The sequence below is a fragment of the Nicotiana sylvestris genome, chromosome 5 (genome assembly GCF_000393655.2).
Source record: "Nicotiana sylvestris chromosome 5, ASM39365v2, whole genome shotgun sequence".
Taxonomy (NCBI): Eukaryota; Viridiplantae; Streptophyta; class Magnoliopsida; order Solanales; family Solanaceae; genus Nicotiana; species Nicotiana sylvestris.
Window position 1 is genome coordinate 165,316,679 of NC_091061.1, and position 19,329 is coordinate 165,336,007.

Sequence of the window (19,329 nt, forward strand, 5' to 3'; positions counted from 1 at the left end):
AAGCTTCAGAAGACTTATAGATAGGAATCTTGTAGCTCGTAGTCGATAGGCTTAGCTAGTCTTTTTCATCTTTTGATTTTTGATGTAATAACAGGGACCGCAGACCGGAACCTCGACGGAACGGCACCTCAACCGGATCTCCACCTCGGCATACCTCGTCATCTCACTCATCTCTGAACTACACGTGACCTGATTCCTTTATAGCCAAGGATATGTAGGCAGCTCAGATACCGGGGCTCGGTCACACTCCCTTCTCTCTTAGTTTTAGTCTCTCCAAATAAGGGTCGGGTCAAAAACCTGTCTAGTCTGTCTTTGTCTGAAAACCCTGTACGTTTCTAGTCAAAGAGAGGCAGCTGTAGACATGTGATTTTTGACCCTCCCCAAGATCTTTTATATATTAGCGTAAAATATTTAATTTAGGCATAATATAGATATTTTAAGTAAGTTTGACTCTTTCACTTTATTTTAGTACAAGAAAACAAAAATTACAACAAAAAAATATAAAATAATATAATAATAAGTTCATTAATATTTATAGTCATTTTTAATCTAAAAATAATAATAAGAATAGTATTGTATTTTTATTTTTAATATAATGTTTGAAAATACAAATAATAGATTTGTTTTAAGAGTTAGTTTTGTTTTAATAAACTATTTTAATAGTAGGACTAATTAATAAATGGACGCGTATTTTTAATCTCATTCGCGGCAAAAGAATAGAGCTTGGGCTCGGGCAACCCATCCTTAGGCTTAATTTTGGACCTAGCCCACAATTGCCAAGCCCATAACTCCTAGGCCCACACCCCTTAACCCAAAAACCCTAGACTCTACACTATAAAAAAAGAAGAAGAAAAGAATAAGAAAAGAACGGGGCCTCTAAAGAACAACCCCACCCGGATAATCTTCTTCGCACCCTACCACCCCCTGATTGTCGTCTTCCCGGACTCACCCCACTGTGGTGCCTTTCTTCTTCAGTAACAACCAGCGTTCTGCAGCGCTGTAGAGTGCAAAACCAAACCCAACCCTCTCGTTCATCATTTGCTTGAAGCAGCCATCCATGGCTCGTCGTCGAACGAAATGACAGACCCCCCTTCCCCACGAGTTTATATCCTCCATTGGAGCTAAAAAAAACGAAGGGGAACGGGGAAAAGGCAGAAGCTGCTGCGCATGAAGAAGTTTTCCTTCTTCGTTTAAGAAGCTTATAGAAGCAGCAGCTATAACAAGCTGCACAACACGAAAACAACACCCCTTCACGTCGTCATCTTCTTCGACGGACGTCGAGAACCAGCCATCACCTCATTTCCATCTTCTTCCTCACCCCCTTCCCCACGAGCTTATCTTCTCCATTGGAGCTAAAAAAAACGAAGAAGGAGCTGGGAATACAGCGAAGCTGCGCAAGGAACGACCCCACCCCCATACGTCGTCTTCTTCATGCAACCCCTCTCACGTCTTCTTCTTCGAACCCCTCCTCTCTCAGCTCGCCGGAAAACGAACTGAAACCACCACCATAGCAGCCCCTCCCCCGTCGACACACATAACCATACACACATACAGAAACGAGAAACGGAGAGAACGAGAGCAGGAGGAACAAAAGAGAAAAGCTGCGCAACAAAATAAAAAGAGGACCCCCTGAACTTCTATCTTCTTCTTAATTTTGATCGTCCCTTCTTCACTTTAATTCCAAATTTTGCTTCAAAAATGGAGTCCAAGTTGAGGTTAGCTTGAGCTCGTCCTTGTCCGTTGAGTTCCAAAGTTGCGGTTCGTAGTTCGAATCGAGTTTGACTAGTATTTCGGGTTCGTTCATCGTTTGTCCGTGTAGCAGCTGTGAAACTTGAATATATCGGAAAACATTACAGGTTCCTCTTTCTCTTCTTCTCTGTTATTTGAGGTGATATTTTCATGCGTTGAATTGAAATATGACGATGGCAATTCCATTGGTCTTTTGGGTTAAGTTTCATTTATGATAAATTAGAATAGTTCATGATTCAAATGGTGTTAATATTTTGAAATTATTAGAAGTGTGAATGCATAAGATCTATTTAGTTAATAATTTTTTTTTGGACCAAAACTTGTTGAAAGCATAGAAGCAGCCATGACAGTGTTTAAATTCAAGGTAAGAAAAATAGGTTTGCTGGCAGAGAACTCAAAACTATAAATGATTAAACATTCCATCCTATAGGTCATCGAATTTAATGGCATGTGTATAGATGATTTCTATGTATTAATATTACTACTTAAATGTACAAGTCTGTGCCTTTGAACGTCTACGGTGGTCACATGTCTCAATAGTTGCAACAATAAATATCATTTGTTCTTTTAGCAATTGAACTTCATTTGTGGTAAATTAGAACTATGTGAGTCATGTGAGTTTGTTTAGCTAATAATGATAATAGGTTTTGGGCTTTGTTATATTGGGTCATTGTTTGTTTAGTTAAAATTGAAAAATGGGTCATAAGGTGGGCCTTGAACCATAGGAAATCTGGGCCAAGTAATAGATCATATTAGCTAGTCTATTTGCTCCAATAATATTTTGTTCATAAATTTGGCATCGCAATAATCTCAAAATTTAGGAAAAATCATGAACCTTCGTAGTTGCTTTAGGCGCGTTAGTTTAACAATATTACTTTCTAAACTCGGGTGCGCATTGATGCGACCCAAATTCAAATCTCGATGAAGTCGAAATGTGTCGATAACCACGGCTGCATTGATTGCGACGCGGTTCGAAACGCATTTTCACGACGTCGTAATTCTTCTAAAATATAATTATAATAAAAGCGGTTCAAAATTAAATAAAAGGCATATAGCTAGCATGTATTAAAATCAGATAAAATCAAATACAACAGTTAAGCAACCGTGCTAGAACCACGGAACCCGGGAATGCCTAACACCTTCTCCCGGGTTAACAGAATTCCTTACTCGTATTTCTAGTTCACAAATTGTTAACAGAGTCATATTTTTCCTCGGTTCGGGATTCAACTGGTGACTTGGGACACCATTAATCTCCCAGGTGGCGACTCTGAATAATTAATAATCAAATCCCGTTCCGATTGTCCTTTAATTGGAAAAACTCCTTTACCCCCTTCTTCGCGGGGGTGTAGGTAGTAAAAAGGAGGTGTGACAGACCTCAAATTACACACACAAGTTACATTTGACATTGCAGACCCGCTTCAAATTTCTGAATCGGAATACAACCCCAATATCAAAAAGTTCACTTCCGGTCAAACTTTCCAAAATTTCAACTTTTGTATTTTCAAGTCAAATTCCACTACTACGGATGCGCTCCTAAGTCCAAAATCATTTAACGGAGCTAACGGAACCATGAGAAATCCAATCCGAGGCCAAATACTAAAAAGTTAAACTTGGTCAAACATGGTCAAATATTTCAAATTTAAAATTTCTAGCTAAGAATCATTCTTCCAAATAAATTTCGAATAGCCTGAAAACCAAAATCAACAATTCACATAAGTCATAATATATAATATGGAGCTACTCATATCCTCGAACGACCGTGCAAAGTGTAAATGCTCAAGACGACTGGTCGGGTCGTTACACTATCCATTTCATCTTCTTAGCTTTAAGACCATTTTGAATCTTTTGTCTGTTGGTAGTTTTTTTCCTGGCAATGTGTTTTTTAGTTTCTAACTGTTGTGTCCCATTCTCATTGACAAGTTCTTTATGAATGAGAACCTCCTTATTAGGAACAACCTTTGCATTAACTTGTGCATGTTTAGCCTTTATTGCCTTGCTCATAAGGCTTTGCATCATTCCCTTTCTCAATTCTTGGTTGTTCCTTATCATTAGACACTTCAAAACTCTTATTGTACTGATTCTTCTTATAAGTCTTAGCATTCTAATTCTTATTATTCTGAGAGTAGCACACATCCTCAGAGTGGCCCTGATGCATACATTAGAAACAATACTCAGGAACAAAATCATACTCCACATCTTGCCAAAAACCACAACCCTTAATACCATTTTCATCCTTTGTACCCACCCAAACAGAATCCAGTCTCTGCACAGCTAAATCTATTTCTATCTTTACTTTAGCAAAATTGGGCCTAGATTTAGTCGATGTAGCTTTGTCGATAGTTAGGAGGGCACCTAAACGAGAGGTAATTCTCTTCAGAGCATCCCAGTTGTAGTAGTGCCATTTAAGGCCAGGTAGATGAATCCAAGCTGGGACTAGAGTGGTTTCTTCTTCTGGATTGAAATCTTTTGTCCACCGCATTAGTCTCATAGGAAATCCAAAAATTGTAACTTTGTCTCTGAAATAATAAAACCCCTTGAAATCTTCTTCTTCTGCAAAATCGATGAATATATGTTTAACATCGTAATGCCCTAATTTTACAACTCCTCTCATCGGAAATCTTGCATTGAAATCACTGCGAATATCCTCAATTAATGGTCTTCCATGAGAGAATTTTCCGATTACCTTTAATCGACACACTTTTAGCTAGCTCCTCTTCTTCCTGTGGGGAGAAGAAAACAGCAGGCTTGCCTTTGTAGAGTTCAAATGGGCGACAAGGCAATCTCAGAGTTTGCCGGCTCGGACCAGTAAGAGTATTGGCGTATGAAGATTTTGAGTCGCCTGATAGGTTCGCACCGCTCGGAGGATCATTTAGATGTTGTCCACTCGCCGCTAGCTGCCCGGCGGTGCTCGGAGCACTCATCGAAAGAGGTTTGAGAACTTTAGTGTTGCGTGCGCGTGGGGCGCGTACCAACGTCTACTTTTTTCGTAATTATGGTTATAATAATTACTGGGATATATGCAACTGGGAAATTATTAGCTACTAATTTTGATCAGATAAAATATTATTTTAACATCACATCGATGTGATCAAGTTGTTTATGTTAAAAAGATTAAGAGCATGTTTGCGTGGGCTTAACCAGCTTTTAATCACTTTTTACGTTTTGAAAGTGTTTGACAATGAAAAAAAGGGCTTAAAAAAATTAAAATCTGCTAAATGCCAAAACCAACAAGTTGGGTAAATCAACTTTTTCTAAGTTGGCTTAAAAGCCATATTGTTTTGGCCAAGAATATTATATTCTTATCTCTTATATGTTTTCTTAATCCCGAAATTATCCCTCAGTACAAAACCCAAAAACATACATCTCTTTCTTATTTTCCATTCTTGTTGCAGCCTCTCCTCTCTTCTTCCATAACTTTCCCCAACTTCATTATATTCTAAATCTTTATTAGTCAAATTATTTTTCTTTCCTCTTCTTGCATTTTCTTTAGGTGTTTGCAACATTAGTCTTTAGATACGACGTACTTTTGCTCATTGTTCCTTTGGGTTTGGAGCTCTTGCTGGCGAGCTGGACGGTTGTCTACTTAAGAGTCATTACTTGCTCTTTTGAGTTTTTTTTTTCTTTTTTTTTTTTGGAGCAACATCCGAAATGACTGGTCAGATAGATGCTTCAAACCAAAAAGAGAATGAGAAAACTATAGATTCTTGATTTGTTTCCTTGCTCAATTTACTCCATTTATATTTGCTTTTTCATATGGTTTAAGACTAAGACTCCAATTTGTATGACATCATTTTTTTATTAGTCCGTACAAAAATAAGCTTGAAATTTATGGAAAAATAAGCTTCTGAGGTGATCAGTACCTTTCATTCTCCATTGACAATCAGGTAATTACTTAATTTCTTCATATAATTTATTACTTTCTGTATACATAGTTTCTTCTTGGAAGCACGACTATTTTCTTCTTTATGTTTATTAACAACTATAATTTTGCAAATTTTTAATTTTTTTTAAATACATTATAAATAGATTGGAGAAAAGTATGCTCAAGAGAGTGAACCATTGAAGGAACAAATGAGGAGTATGTTGTTAGCAACTGGAAGAAAGTTGGCTGATATGTTTAATTTGATTGACATTATTGAACGCCTTAGCATATCCTACCACTTTGAGAAAGAAAGTGATGAGATATATTGGATCAAATTTATAACTAAAATTCAAACTGCAAAGATTTGTGCACTTCTGCACTTCAATTTCGATTGCTCAGGCAACATGGTTTCAACATCTCTCATCGTAAGCTCATCATAAAGCATGCCTTAATGTTGTTAAAATTATTATCATTTACTAGAAGGTTAATATTGTGTATTCTTATTTGAAAACCAGAAATTTTCAGCAAATTCCAAGATGAAAATGGCAAATTCAAAGAGTCTCTTGTTAGTGATGTCTTAGGATTATTGAACTTGTATGAAGCTTCACATGTAAAGACTCATGCTGCTGATATCTTAGAAGACATACTTGCTTTCTGCACTATCCATGTGATGATCCAAAAGGTAATCTTATGTTTTAGAACTTGATTTCGTGTTCCGAGGCCTTCAAAACCTCATTTTATTCCTCCTCGATTTGCGTGCGCATTCCAAACGTGTTTCCGGAAAGCTTTTATGTTGAAAGTTGATAAAAATAATAATTTTTGCCTTTAAAAATTGATTAAGTTGACTTCGGTCAATGTTTTAAGTAAACAGATCCGGACTCGTATTTTGACAGTCCCGTGGGTCCGTATCAAAATATGGGACATGGGCGTATGCCCGGAATCGAATTTCGAGATTCCTAGCTCGAGATATGAATTTTTGATGAAAATTGAAAGACTAAAAATGAAATGGTTTTAAGAATTTGGTTTAATATTTAATCTTGTTGGTATCGGGCCTGTATTTTGGTTCTAGAGCCCGATACAGGTCCAAAATAATATTTATACCTTATCTTGTAAATTTGATGAGAAATAAAATTGATTTGATGTGATTCGGACGTCCGGTTGTGAAAATAGGAATTTCAAAGAGTTCTTAAGAATTTCATGTGATTTGGTGCTAAATTCATAGTTGTAGGGTTTATTTTGGCGATTTAATCGCACGAGCAAGTTCGTATGATGTTTTAAGACTTGTGTGCATGTTTGGTTTAGAGCCCCGAGGGCTCGGGTGAGTTTGGGGTGGGCTACGGAGTGATTTGAACTTAGAATATTTTTGCTAGTATGCTTCAAGTCTGCAGACTTTGCATTTGCGAGGTCTGGCTCGCAAATGCAAGCTTGGTATTTGCGAAGAATGCATCCCATTTGCGAGCAATGTGCAGGGAGGGACAGCTTCGCAATTGCGAAGCTTTGATCACAATTACGATCAGGGGTCGCATTTGCGACAATAACAGGCCCAGGTAAATCTTCGCATTTGCAAAGAGAAGTTCGCATTTGCGAACCCCATATCGCAAATGCGATTACTGCAGCTGAACAAATAGTTGGAAAACGGGATTTTTTATTCATTCTTCAATTTTTTAAAACCTAAAATGCATGGGGCAATTTTCGAAACACTTTTCCTTCCCCAAATCATAAGTGATTCTTAACTAGTTTCTTTCAATCTTTCACATCTTTTTACATGATTTCAACCTAGAATCTAAGATTTTCATGGTAAAATTGATGATTTTTGGGTAGAAGCTAGGGATTTCAAAATTTGGGGATTTAGACCTCAAATTGAGGTTAGATTCCAAAATCAATTATATATCAAGACTCGGGGGTGAACGAGTAATTGGATTTTGGTCCGAATTTCGGGTTTGGACCAAGCGAGCCCGGGTGTTGACTTTTTCAAAAATGGCCTAAATAGAATTCCTTGCAATCGTGGGTAGTTCCTAACGCTTAGATTGAATTGTTTGGTTGGTAATTTTCTAGATTCTATTGGTCCGGATGCTTATGCAAAGGGAAAAACGGTGATTGAGCTTTGAGTTGGCTGTTAGAGCGAAGTAAGTGCTGTGTCTAACTTTGACTCGAGGGATTAGGAATCCTTGACTTAATTGCTATGTGAAAATCCATGTGAGTAGTGTATCGGTGAGGTGATGAGTACCTATGTGCCGCCAATTTATCTATTTTGCCTGTTTTCTTCCCGTTCTTACTATATTGTTTTCCTGTCTTAACTGCTACATGCTTTACTAGTATTTTCATGCTTAATTGCCACTTGTCAGACATTGTTTTTCATTGTTGAAGGTATTAGCTACCCTGTAGTCTTATTGTCTAATATTATTGGCTTGAGCTGGTTGATCGGTATTTTATGGTACAGTTTGGATTGGTTTCGCTGAGTAGTATTATTTGAGTGAAGTTTTAAAATGTACAAGCTTTCCGTTTTATTTGGTTTGAGGTATAAATATTATGAAGAGTTTTGAGTTAAATTGTGAAATTTATTTATTTATTGAGTAATTGATGTTGATATGATGGGATTGAATTGTGCGCCGCAACAGGAGGAATACGGGTGATATATTGAGGAGGAATAAGGGTGATATATTGAGGAGGAATAAGGGTGAAATGCTATTGTACGGTGAGATCGGGTTGCACGCCACAATAGGATGAATAAGGGTGGATTGATATGGAGTAATACATGTGAATATTTATATTGATATTTATATATGGTGGATAGGGATGCGCGTCGCATCAGTTTAAGTGTTTATGTATCTTTCTTCTACAGTGTAAGTTATTCTGCAACTTTGCTTTTCACTTAAGGATTGGTTATAGGTGGATACTGATAAGACACTTGAGTTCTATATTCATTTCTTGCAAGTTACTGCTTTATTTTGTCCTGTCCTTTTTTCGGCTTTTATTATACATTGTATGCAAGTTATATTGTAATTGTCCCGCCGTAGTATCGTCACTACCTCGTTGAGGTTATGCTTGGCACTTACAAGTACATGGGGCAGTTGTACTGATACTGTACTTTGCACTTTTTGTGCAGATTTTGGAGAAGGTAGTGGCTGATTGAGAGGTTGGCTTCATGTTACATAGTTTGGAAACCCAAGGTAGTCCTCCTGACGTCCGCAGGACTTGGTGTCCCCTTCCACATCTCTATATTATTGTTTTCTTTATTTCCAAAACGGTTGTAATTTCTTTCAGATTGATGTTTGTAGAAAATCATAATGTGTTCGTGAATTGTGGCACCGGATTCTGGGTAGTAATAGCAACCGTTTTGGTAATAGTATAAAAACAAAGAGGTTGTATACTAACTTCCGCAATTATTTCTACTTGTTTTAGTTATTTTACTCTTAATCATTGAAATTTAAAGGAAATTGGTTAATAATACTCTAACGTTGGCTTGCCTAGAATGTGTGATGTTAGGCACCATCACTGTCCCGATGGTGGAAAATCCAGATCGTGACAAGTTGGTATCAGAGCACTAGGTTGCCTAGGTCTCACAATTCACGAACAAGCTTAGTAGAGTTTGAGGAATCAGTACGGAGATGCCTGTGCTTATCCCCCAGAGGCTACAAAGTATAGAAACAATTTCACTTCTATTATCTATATCGTGCGATTTGATCTCTCAATACTAATTGAACTATATACTCTTGTTCCTTCGTAGATGGCGAGAACATGTACCCCTTCATCAGATGAGCATCACCCAGAGCCCCCAGCGGAAGCTCCTACGAGGGGTAGAGGACGAGGCTGAGAACATGCTAGAGGCCAGGGCAGAGGCAGGGTTCAGCCTAGAGCTCGAGAAATAGCACCAGTAGCGGAGCCTCAGGTGGAGTTTGATGATGAGGTTCTAGCCCAGACTGTTCCAGCAGGACCTGCTCGGGCTCCAGAGGGGTTCATCGCTACCCTGGTACTTCAGGATGCTTTGGTCCCTCTAGTGGGCCTTATGGAGAGTGTTGCTCAGACTAGCAGATTTCTTGTAGCACCAGTCGTCTCTCGGGTTGGGGGAGGAGTTCAGACTCCCGCTACTCACACTCCGGAGTTGATGGCTCCCCAGTTTCAGACTCCAGCAGCTCAGCCAGTTAGGGCAATTCCGTCGGGTGTTGCAGCACATACCAGTGACGGATCAGCTATTTCTTCTAAGGCTTTGTTGAGATTGGAAAAGTTCACCAAGCTCTTTCAAGTTCATTACAATGGGGCAACTTTTGATGACCCACAAGATTATCTTGACCGCTGCCATGAGGTGTTGCGGAACATGGGGATAGTGGAGACCAATGGGGTCAATTTTGTTGCGTTCCAGATAATAGGGTCCGCCAAGAGATGGTGGAATGATTTTGTGTTGATAGACCAGATGGGTCGCCTGCTTTGACTTGGGACCAGTTCTCTCAGATATTTCTTGAGAAGTTCCTTCCTGTTACACTGAGAGAGGACTATAGGAGCCAGTTCGAGCGTCTCCAGCAGGGCAGTATGTTCGTCACTCAGTACAAGACCCACTTTATTGATTTGGCCCATCATGCTCTTCTTATACTTCCTACCGAGAGAGAGAGGGTGAGGAGGTTTATTGAGCAACTTGCTCAGCCTATCAGATTGTAGATGGATAAGGATACTGGGAGTGAGATTTCTTTTCAGGATGCAGCCAATGTTGCCAGACGAGTTGAGATGGTTCTAGCTTAGGGGAGTGGTCAGGGGTCTGACAAGAGGCCGCGTCACTCCGATGGATTCAGTGGGGCCTAATTTGGAGGTCGAGGTACTTTTGGTAGGGTCTATCCTCCCAAGCCATTTTATTCAGTACCTCAGACATCATGTGGAGCTTCAGGGAGTTGTGGTCCTAATGCACCTTCTTCGGGTCAGCAACCTTTTAGTGCACCACCATTTCTTATGCACTTTCTCTTTAGAGTTATTATCACGATCAGTATGCTCGTCCGGGTCAGTCTCTGTTTCCACAGCCACAGTATTAGGATGGTTGTTTTGAGTGTGGTAATTATGGGCATATTTGGTTGACCAATCCAAGATTAGTGGGCGTTTTGCCACAACATTAGGGTACTCGTGCCAAGATTTTTGGCACCGGGCATACCACCGCTTACTCATCCAGCTAGAGGTAGGGGTTAAGGATCCAGAGGTAGAGGTCAGGCCGCTAGAGGTGGAGGTCAGGCCACTAGAGATGGAGGCCAGCCAGTAGGAGGCCGTCCTAGGGATATGGTTCAGAGTGGTAGGGCCCAGCCCTGATATTATGCTTTCCCATCCAGGCCTGAGGTTGAGTCATCTGATGCTATTATCAGAGGTAGTGTTTCAGTTTGCAGTAGAGATGCGTCCGTTCTATTTTATCCAGGGTGTACATACTCCTATGTGTTATCTTACTTTGCTTCATATTTGGTTGTGCCTCGTGATTCTTTGAGTTCTCCCGCGTATGTGTCTACATCGGTGGGGGATTCTATTGTTGTAGATCATGTCTATCACTTGTGTGTGGTTATTATTGGGGGTCTTGAGATTAGCGTAGATCTTCTACTTCTCGATATGGTCGATTTTGATGTCATTCTGGGGATGGATTGGCTGTCACCTTATCATGCTATATTGGACTGTCACGCTAAGATCGTGACCTTAGCCTTGCTAGGGTTGCCTCAATTAGATTTGAGAGGGAACCTTGGTGATTTTACCAACAGGCTTATCTCTTATATGAAGGCTCCGCGTATGGTCGAGAAGGGGTGTTTGGCTTATTTGGCTTATGTTCATGATTCTAGTGCGGAGGTTCCCTCAATGGATTCTGTACCAGTTGTTCGGGAGTTTCCAGAGGTATTTCCTGCAGACCTACCAAGGATGCCACTCGACAGGGATATTGACTTTTGCATTGATTTGGCTCCAGGCACTTAGCCCATTTCCATTCTGCCATACCATATGGCCCCGCCAGAGTTGAAAGAATTGAAGGAGCAGTTGCAATATATGCTTGATAAGGGCTTTATTAGACCTAGTGTCTCGCCCTGGGGTGCGCCGGTGTTGTTTGTAAAGAAGAAGGATGGATCGATCAGGAAGTGCATAGACTATCAGTAGTTGAACAAAGTCACAATCAAGATGATGATGTGCATAGACTATCGGTAGTTGAACAAAGTCACCATTAAGAGTAACTATCCATTGTCGATGATTGATGACTTATTCAATCAGCTTTAGAGTGCCTAAGTGTTTTCGAAGATCTATCTGAGGTCTGGATACCATCAGTTGAGGATTACGGTATCGGATGTCCCTAAGAAAGCTTTTCGGACTCGATATGGATATTATGAGTACTTGGTGATGTCATTTGACTTGACAAATACCCCAGCAGCATTTATGGACTCCCGTAGCTAAGAGGAGCATGAGTAGCACCTTCAGACCATTCTTTTAACTCTAAGAGACATCTAGTTATATGCTAAGTTTTCAAAAAGCGAGTTTTGGTCATGTTCAGTTGCTTTCTTGGGTCACATTGTAATAGTATAGGGTATTAAAGTGGATCTTAAGAAGATTGAGGCCGTTTAGAATTGGGCTAGACCTACTTCGGCCACGGAGATCCGTAGATTCATGGGTTTGGCAGGTTATTACCGTCGCTTTGTGGGGAAGGGGGATTCTCATCTATAGCATCCCCAATGACCAGGTTGACCCAGAAGGGTGCCCCGTTCATATGGTTGGATGAGTGTGAGACGAGCTTTCGGAAGCTCTAGACTACTTTGACTACGACGCTGGTGTTGGTATTGCCCACAAGTTCAGGGCCTTTCATAATATATTATGACGCATCTCAAAGTGGACTTGGTGCAGTATTGATGTAGTGTGGCAAGGTAATTGCATATGCTTCACGGCAGCTAAAGATTCACGTGAAGAATTATCCTGTTCATGACTTGGAGCTAGCAGCCATTGTTCACATGCTGAAGATTTGGAGGCACTATGAATATGGCGTGTCGTGTGAGGTGTTCACGAATCATAAGAGTTTGTAGTATTTGTTCAAGCAAAAGAAGCTCAATTTGAGGCAGATGAGGTGGTTGGAGCTATTGAAAAACAATTATATCACCATCTTGTATCACCCGGGAAGGCCAATGTGGTGACCGATGCTTTGAGTAGGAAGTCCGCTAGTATGGGCAGCCTTGCATGCATTCCAGTCGGTGAGAGACCACTTGCATTAGATGTTTAGGACTTAGCCAATCAGTTCATGAGGTTGGATGTTTATGAGCCAGTCGTGTTTTAGCTTGCACAGTCGCTCGATCTTCATTATTTGAGCATATCAGAGATCGGCAGTATGATGATCCTCATTTGCTTGTCCTTAGGGACACAGTGCGGCACGGTGGTTCCAAGCTGGTTACATTTAGAGATGATGGATTTTTAAGGATGCATGGTCGTGTTTGTGTGCCTAATGTGGATGGGCTTTATGAGTTGATTCTAGAGAAGGCACATAGTTCCCAGTACTCTATCCATCTGGGTGCTTCTAAGATGTATCAGGATTTGTGGTAGCATTATTGTTGGAGGAGGATGAAGAAGACTATTATTGCATATGTAGCTCGGTGTCTAAATTATCATCAAGTAAAGTACGAGCATCAAAGACCAGGTGGTTTGCTTCAGAAGATAGAGATTCCTAAGTGGAAGTGGGAGCGTATCACTATGGATTTCGTTGTTGGACTCAGAGGAAGTTCGATGCAGTTTGAGTTATTGTGGATAGACTGACCAAGTCAGCGCATTTAATTCCTGTGACAATTTCCTATTCTTCGGAGCGGTTGGCAGAGATTTATATCCGTGAGATCGTTCGGCTTTACGGTGTGCCCGTGTCTATCATTTCTGATCGAGGTACATAGTTTACCTCGCACTTTTGGAGGGCAGTACATTATGAGTTAGGTACGCGGGTCGAGTTAAGCACAACATTTCATCCTCAGATGGACGGACAGTCCGAGTGTACTATTCAGATCCTGGAGGATATGCTCCGCGCCTGTGTTATTGAATTTGGAGGTTCTTAGGATCAGTTCTTGCCATTAGTAGAGTTTTCCTACAATAACAGCTATCAGTCGAGCATCAAGATTGCTCCCTATGAGGCATTATATGGTAGACGGTATCTATCACCGGTCGGATGGTTTGAGCTGGGGGAGGCACCGTTATTTGGTACATATTTGGTATAAGATGCCTTGGTTAAGGTTAAGATCATTCAGGATAGACTTCGTACAGCTCAGACCAGGAAAAAGAGTTATGCCGACTGTAAGGTCCGTGATATGGTATTCATGGTCGGAGAGAGAGTGTTGTTTCGGGTATCACCCATGAAGGGTGTAATGAGGTTTGGAAAGAAGGGCAAGCTAAGCCCTAGGTATATCGGGCCTTTTGAGATCCTTGAGCGAGTGGGAGAGGTGGCCTACAGACTTGCATTGCCACCAGGCTTATCAGCGGTACATCCAGTATTCTATGTGTCCATCCTTAGAAAGTATCACGGAGATCCATCCCATGTGTTAGATTTCAGCATTGTCTAGTTGGACAAGGATTTGACCTACGAGGAGGAGCCGGTAGCTATTCTAGACCGGCAGGTTAGTTAGTTGAGATCGAAGAGTTATCCTTTAGTTCGAGTGCAGTAGAGAGGTCAGCCTGTTGAGGCAGCTACCTGGGAGTCCGAGTCTGATATGAGGAGCAGATATCCCCACCTTTTCACCAGCTCAGGTACTTTTCCATGTCCGTTCGAGGACAAACGATTATTTTAGAGGTGGAGAACATGATGACCCAAAAGGTCATCTTATGTTTTAGAACTCGATTCCGTATTTCGAGGCCTTCAAAACCTTATTTTATTCCTCGTCGATTTGAGTGCGCAGTCCGGGCGTATTTTCGGAAAGCTTTTATGTTGAAAGTTGATAAAAATAATAATTTTTGCCTTTAAAATTGATTTAGTTGACTTCGGTCAACGTTTTGAGTAAATAGACACAGACTCGTGTTTTGACCACCCCGGTGGGTCTGTATCGAAATATGGGACCTGGGCATATGCCCGGAACCGAATTCCGAAGTCCCTAGCTCGAGATATGAATATTTGATGAAAATTGAAACACTAAAAATTAAATGGTTTTAAGAATTTGGTTTAATATTTGATCTTATTTGTATTGGGCCCGTATTTTTGTTTCGGAGCTCGATACAAGTCCAACTAATATTTATACCTTATCTGTGTTTTGTGAGAAATGGAACTGATTTGACGTGATTCGGACGTCCGATTGTGAAAGTAGGAATTTCGAAGTGTTCTTAAGAATTTCATGTGATTTGGTGCTAAATTCATAGTTTTAAGTGTTATTTTGGTGATTTAATCGCACGAGCAAGTTTGTATGAGGTTTTAAGTCTTGAGTGCATGTTTGGTTTGGAGTCCCGAGGGCTTGGGTGAGTTTCGCGTAGGCTACGGAGTGATTTGAACTTAGGAAATTTTTGCTGGTATGCTTCAGGTCTACAACTTTGCATTTGCGAGCAATGGGCAGGGAGGGACAGCTTCGCAATTGCGAAGCTTTGATCGCAATTACGATCCTGGCAGTTCGCATTTGCGAACCAAGGGTCGCATTTGCGACAATAGAAGGCCTAGGTAAATCTTTGCATTTGCTAAGAGAAGTTCGCATTTGCGAGGGTCGCATTTGCGAACCCCATATCACAAATGCGATACCTGCAACTGAACAAATAGTTGGAAAATGGGATTTTTCATTCATTCTTCAATTTTTCAAAACCTAAAACGCAAGAGGCGATTTTCCAAAGACTTTTTCTTCCCCAAGTCATAAGTACGTGATTCTTAACTAGTTTCTTTCAATCTTTCACCTCTTTTTACAAAATTTCAACCTAGAATCCAAGATTTTCATGGTGAAATTGGGGATTTTTGGGTAGAAGCTGGAGATTTAGACCTCAAATTGAGGTCGAATTCCAAAACTAATTATATATTCGGGCTCGGGGGTAAATGAATAATCGGATTTTGGTCTGAATTTTGGGTTTGGACCAAGCGGGCTTGGGTGTTGACTTTTTCAAAAATGACCTAAATTGAATTTCTTGCAATCGTGGGTAGTTCCTAAGGCTTAGATTGAATTGTTTGGTTGGTAATTTGGTAGATTCTATTGGTCCGGAGGCTTGTGTGAAGGGAAAAGCGGTGATTGATCTTTGAGTTGGCCGTTGGAGCGAGGTAAGTGTTGTGTCTAACTTTGACTCGAGGGATTAGGAATCCTTGACTTAATTGCTATGTGAAAATCCATGTGCGTGGGATATAGGTGAGGTGACGAGTACCTATCCGCTGCCAATTTATCTGGTTTTCCTGTTTTCTTCCCATTCTTATTATATTGGGTTCCTACCTTAACTGCTACATGCTTTACTAGTATTTCCATGCTTAATTGCCACTTGTCAGACATTGTTTTTCATTGTTGAAGGTATTAGCTACCCCGTAGTTTCATTGTCTCGTATTATTGGCTTAAGCTGGTTTATCGGTGTTTTATGGTATATTTTGGATTGGTTTCGCTGAGTAGTATTATTTAAGTGAAGTTTCATAATGTACAAGCTTTCCATTTTCTTTAGTTTGAAGTTTAAATATTGTGAAGAGTTTTGAGTTAAATTGTGAAATTTTTGAATTTATTAAGTAATTGATGCCGATATGGTGGGATCGGGTTGTGAGCCGCAACATATGGAATAAAGGAGATATATTGAGGATGAACAAGGGTGAAATACTATTATATGGTGGGATCGGGTTGCGCACGTGTAAAAGGAGGAATAAGGGTGATATATTGAGGAGGAATAAGGTGAAATGCTATTGTACAGTAGGATCGGGTTGCACGCCGCAACAGAAGGAATAAGGGTGGATTGATATGGAGTAATAAGGGTGAATATTTATATTGATATTGATATATGGTATGATCGAGAAGCACGCCGCATCAGTTTAAGTATTTATATGTCTTTCTTCTACTGTGTAAGTTATTCTTTAGCTTTGCTTTTCCCTTAATGATTGGTTATAGCTAGATACTGATAAGGCATTTGAGTTCTATATTCATTCCTTGCAAGTTACTGCTTTTATTTTGTCCTGTCCTTCTTTCTGCTTTTATTATACATTGTATGCAGGTTATATTGTAATTGCCCCATCGTAGCCTCGTCACTACCTCGTCGAGGTTAGGCTCAGCACATACCAGTACATGAGATCGGTTGTACTGATATTGCACTCTGCACTTTTTGTGCAGAATTCAGAGAAGGTAGTGGCTGATTGAGAGGTTGGCTTCAGATTACATAGTTTGAAGACCCAAGGTAGTCCTGCTGGCGTCCGCAGGCCCTGCCGTCCCATTCCACATCTTTGTATTACTGTTTTCTTTATTTTCAAAACGATTGTAATTTCATTCTGACTGATGTTTGTAGAAAATTATAGTGTGTTTGTGAATTGTGACACTGGATTCCAGGTAGTAATAACAACGGTTTTGGTAATAGTATATAAACAAAGAGGCTATTGACTTACTTCCGCAATTATTTCTACTTATTTTAGTTTGTTTACTCTTAATCATTGAAACATAAAGGAAGTTGGTTAATAATACTCTAACGTTGGATTGCCTAGCAAGTGTCATGTTAGGCGCATCACGGTCCCGATGGTAGAAATTCCGGATCGTGACAATCTATCTTGAATTTGCAGCTCCAAATTTGAATTCTCCACTTAAGGAGCAAGTGACACATGCCCTAGAGCAAAGTTTGCCCAAGGGCATTCCTAGAGTCGAGACCCGATTCTTCATCTCATTAACATATGAGAATGACGAATCAAAGAGTGATGTGTTACTTCAATTTGCCAAATTGAATTTCAATTTTCTCCAAATGTTGCACAAATAAGAACTTGCCGAAGTATCAAGGTGCGACATATAAAAATGATGAGCCCTCTTTGACTGTTCATTTCTCAAGTACTGATGTTAATTTGTTATACTGCAGGTGATGGAAAGTTTTATATTTCGTTGCAACACTTCCATATGCTAGAGATCAAGTAGTTGAATGCTACTTTTGGGCATTAGGAGTTTATTTTGAGTTTCAATACTCTCGAGCTCGCGTCATGATGGTTAAGACCATATCAATGATTTCGATTGTAGATGACACCTTTGATGCTTATGGTACAGTTAAGGAACTTGAGGCATACACAGATGCCATATAAAGGTATAAGCTTCATCAATTCACTTATTGAGATATTTCTTGGCAGTGAATCTCATCGTGAAAAGAGTAAGATGAACTTCTACTGATTATAGTTGTGCTCTTTCAAAATGCATAAATTCACCTTAATTTTTTCATCCTGCAGATGGGATATCAACGAAATTGATCGGCTTCTTGATTACATGAAACTCAGTTATAAAGCTATTCTAGATATGTATAATGATTATAAAAAGGAATTATCTAGTGCTGGAAGATCTCATATTGTATGGCATGCAATAGAAAGAGTATGTTTGAGCAATTTAACTATAGAAATACATTTTTTCTTTAAATTAATCCATTTGCCACTCTGTTTTACCTTATGTACATTTTTTAGTGATCACAAACTTGATACAGTTAAATTATAATTTTCTAACACTTGAATAAATCTATGTTTGGTATTCACAGATGAAGAAAGTAGTAAGAAATTATAATGTCGAGTCAACATGATTTATTGAAGGATATATGCCACCTGTTTCTTAATACCTAAGCAATGCAATGGAAACTACTACATATTACTACCTTGCGACAATATCATATTTGGGTATGAAGTCTGCTACGGAGCAGGATTTTGAGTGGTTGTCAAAGAACCCTAAAATTCTTGAAGCTAGTGTGATTATATGCCGAGTTATTGATGACACAACATCATACGAGGTACGAGTTATATGTCATGATATTATATCATTATATGATATGTGGACAAACTATAAGTGTTGCGATATTAATTGAGGCAATATAAAAGCTAAACCCTAATATGCCTGCCTTTCAGGTTGAGAAAAGTACAAGACAAATTGCAACTCAATCTTGTTCGTATTGTTGAGGTTATATATATAAACAATCTAGATGGATATACTCATCCGGATAAAGTCTTAAAACCTCACATTATTGGCTTACTTGTGGACTCCATCAAAATTTGAGCTGCCAATTGTTGCTCATCATAAGGAAACTTCATTCTTCTTTGTTGAGAAAATAGTTATGTACTGTATGTTTTATTTTAATTCTATTGTATAATTAAGTTATTTAGGAAGCTGTTTTGCGGTTGTGCAGTGCACCTCCTAACTAGGATCTCCTTAATTAAGATTCCTGTAAGAAATCATCTTCAAGCGTACGTTATGAATCCACTTTCATTGTTGAGAAATCTTGTTATATGACATTAAGCTAACTAACATGAAAAACACAATACGACTGAGATAATAAGAAAAGAGAATAGCTACTGAACCTTTACAAGTTTACCAAGACCTGGTAGTACGAATCACAAATTTCTAAGATTTGAAATTTCAAAACTGATACAAATAGATACATATTCTGTTTGAAGGTTACATAAACAGATTAGCAATAATCTAAACTACCAAGGACAAGTGGTAGCTATATCCAAACACACGAACATCTTCTGAACCAGCACCCGACATCACCAGTAGCTCTGCTCCAAAATCTGCACGGGATGTGCAAAAGTACAGTATCAGTACAACCGACCCCATGTACTGGTAAGTATCTTGTCTAACCTCGCCGAAGTAGTG

At 39.6% G+C, this 19,329-nt stretch overlaps 1 pseudogene; it reads left to right on the forward strand.

The window, feature by feature from the left end:
* The first annotated feature begins 5,397 nt into the window (after window positions 1-5,397).
* On the forward strand, window positions 5,398-18,729 carry LOC104233994 (5-epi-aristolochene synthase-like; annotated as a pseudogene).
* Window positions 18,730-19,329: the final 600 nt, after the last annotated feature.